This window comes from Echinops telfairi, unplaced genomic scaffold (assembly GCF_000313985.2).
Source record: "Echinops telfairi isolate 266 unplaced genomic scaffold, ASM31398v2 ScPeMD7_2;HRSCAF=8, whole genome shotgun sequence".
Classification (NCBI taxonomy): domain Eukaryota; kingdom Metazoa; phylum Chordata; class Mammalia; order Afrosoricida; family Tenrecidae; genus Echinops; species Echinops telfairi.
In genome coordinates, this window is record NW_022103898.1 from 12,705,703 (window position 1) to 12,708,663 (window position 2,961).

General features: G+C 50.1%; 1 protein-coding gene across 3 annotated transcripts in view; it reads right to left on the reverse strand.

Moving 5' to 3' along the window:
• NFAM1 (NFAT activating protein with ITAM motif 1) overlaps positions 1-2,481 on the reverse strand; it is a 171,150-nt gene extending 168,669 nt beyond the window's left edge. For 2 of the 3 annotated variants that reach the window (XR_006680313.1, XM_045292811.1), the window contains exons 1-2: positions 2,273-2,481; positions 1,536-1,701 (exon numbers count right to left, since the gene is read on the reverse strand). The gene's annotated coding sequence lies outside the window, so the exon portion shown is untranslated. Of the gene's footprint in view, positions 1-574; positions 1,126-1,535; positions 1,702-2,272 lie in introns of those variants that run through there. The other variant, XR_006680314.1, reaches the window with a different exon arrangement.
• Between the last annotated feature and the right edge of the window lie 480 nt (positions 2,482-2,961).

Consider the following 2,961-nt stretch of genomic DNA (forward strand, 5'->3'; position numbering starts at 1 on the left):
CAACCTTGCCTGCTGAAAGGGAGCAGGACTTGAGGCACTTATTTTGGGGGAAGCAGGGTAATTACTCTTGGATATCAAATCAAGGATGATGAAAATCAAGGACTGCAGCCTTCAGTATGGATGGCGACTCGATGTGAAGAAGGCCCAAGTCCTCACCACTGCACCAATAGTTCACATCACAACTGGAGTCAAGGTTGAAGTTGTCAAGGATTTTGTCTTGCTGGGATCCATAATCAGAGCTCATGGAAGCTGCAGCCAGGAGATCAAATGGCACATTGCACTGGGCAAATCTGCTGCACAAAACCTCTTTAGCATGTTGGAGAGCAAGGGTGTTCTTAGAGGATTAAGGCGCCCCTGACCCAAGCCACGGTATTTTCCACGACCTCCTACGCACGTGAAAGTTGGACACTGAAGAAGAATCAGTGCATTGGAATGGTGGTGCTGGGGAAGAACACGGAGAGTCCCGTGGACTGCGCAAAGGACAAACGGATCTGTCTTGGAAGAAGTACAGCCAGAGGGCTCCTCAGGGCCAAGGATGGCAAGACTTCAGCTCACATCCTTTGGACAAGTTGCCAGGAGAGACCAGTCACTGGACAGGGACATCAGGGTGGGCAAAGTGGAGGGGCAGCACAGCAAGGGCCTCAGCGAGATGGACGGCCACAGCGGCCACATGATGGGCTCAGGCGTGGGAACAAGGGTGAGGCTGGCGCAGGACCAGGCGGCGTTTCCTTCTGTTGTGGCTGGGGTCGCTATGGGTCGGAATCGGCTCCGTGATGCCTGACAACAAGCTTTAAAAGGGCCTTGTGACTATGTAAGCTTGAACCACCCCCATCACCGTTTCCATTCTGCGGTGCTCCCTGTGCTGGGATTGTTTTTCAACAGCTGTCCCCTCCTCCACCTGCAGGCCCTCAATTCCTCCTCCTGTTTCCTTGGGTTGCCCAGAGCATTGGCTCCGTGGGCAACAGTCTCTCGGTCACATTAGCTTGGTCATGGTCATGCTGGTCAGGGCTCTGCCAGCTCCTTGTCAGTGTTCTTGCATCAGGAGCTCACTGCCACTCTTGGCATCCAGGGTGTTAGCTCAGATTGAGAGAGAATGAATCTTGGCATCCAGGGTGTTTGCTCAGACTGAGAGAGAGAGAGAGAGAGAGTGTGTGTGTGTGTGTGTGTGTGTGTGTGTGTAGTGAGTGACACAGATCTGGGCTGAGCCAATGCCAGGAGCTACTGTGAAGGGCTTCGTTTAGCTGGAGAACAGCTACTGTCTCCCAGACGCCTCTGTATGAAGCTGACTCATAAAGAGGCTGAAAAGGAGATTTCAGCAACTTCCAACTTCCTCCCAACAGCAGTTGACTCAGGAGAGGGGGCTTCAAAGAGGGGAGGGGGGTGGGGAATGGAATTTAGAGACACATTTTTCCATTTTGAGGCCCCACTCATAGTTTCTAAAGGAGAATACAGTGCACCGTTCAAAAAATCAGCCCATAAACATCCTAAGGCCTTTCTTACAATTCTAAGGAACTAAAAAAGAAGAAAACACACACCATTTCGAGGCCAGTGAGTATTCCTAGGTGGGCGTCCCACTGAGGCTTTTCTTCATTCGTTCACTGAGCAGGGTGCTCTCTTGGCTCTTCTTACAAGCCAGCGATGTTCCGGTGATAATCCACCTCAGAACTTCGTGGCCAAGGCTTTTCTGGGGAAGACTCCCATCTAGAAGCGAAATCAGACACAATGGGTTGGTGTGATTACATTCCATTAGAAAAAAAATCATCTTGATGGTTTAAAAAACAACAACACAAATACATAAATAAATCCAAAGGACAAATGATGAACTGGGAGAAAACATGCCCTGGTCGCCAAGAAAGAACTCATCGCATTATTGAAGAGCCCCAAGAAGACTGGCTGGACTAAGGGGAGTACATGCAAATGGTCCTAAAAGGTGAAATATATATATAATATTATATTGGTTTACAAAGGTGAAATATATATTATATTATATTATATTATAGCAGTTTACAAACCTACTTGGCCTACCAAATCCTTTTCAGAAAAACAAAAACAAAAAAATGACCCAGCACACACTGGCCATGAACACCTTTTGACTTATAGTCCATGATCCAGGATATAGCATTGTTGTTCTGACTCACGTGAGCCCATGTGTGGCAGAATTAAACCCTGCCGGGCCCTCCACCAGCCTCACCATTGTTCTGTCTGCAAACATGCCGTCCTTTTTCCAGGGATGGGTCTTTCCTGATAACACGCCCCCGGTAAGTGAGTTCACCTTGCCACCAAGCATTCTGGTCTGTCTTCTCCCAGGACAGGTGTTTTTCTTTTTTTATCTTGCGGGGGATGGTGGTGGTTGTTTGGAAATCCACAGTACTTTCTTATTCCACGCTCAACTTTCACGTGCATGAGTTTAGGAGTTGATTGAAAACCCCAGGTTTCGCGTCTGGCCTTCTGTAACCCTCACAGTCGGGTTTTCAGCCCTGGAAAGCGGTCTCCTGCAGCGACTAACCCAATGCAATGCGTCGTTGGGATGGTGACGGCTGCTTCCTCGAGCACCGAGTGTGGGTCCAAGTTAAAAGAGAATCCTCGGCAACGTCCATCTTTCCTCCGTGTATCATGAAGTGATCTGTGGGTCCAGTTGTGGGACCTGGGTCTTCTTGACCTTGAGTTGGGATCCACACTGAAGGCTGTCGTCCTGGATCTTCATCAGCAGGTGCTTCACGTCGCTTTCAGCAAACAAGGTGTGCCCACCGCATAGTGAAGGGTGTCTGACACATAGGTATCCCCCTTTGCAGCCTCCCTGGATTGTTCCAGAGCCATCGTCCGGCCCCCCACATGTCCTCTGGCTTCAGACACAGCTCCAAGCGGAGGCCGGGCGTTTGAAGGCCGTGTGGCTCTGGTAGAGGCGACTCCAGCGTTCAATAGCTCTGACCCTGGCTGTGCTGGGCGGGCTGGTCACTTCCC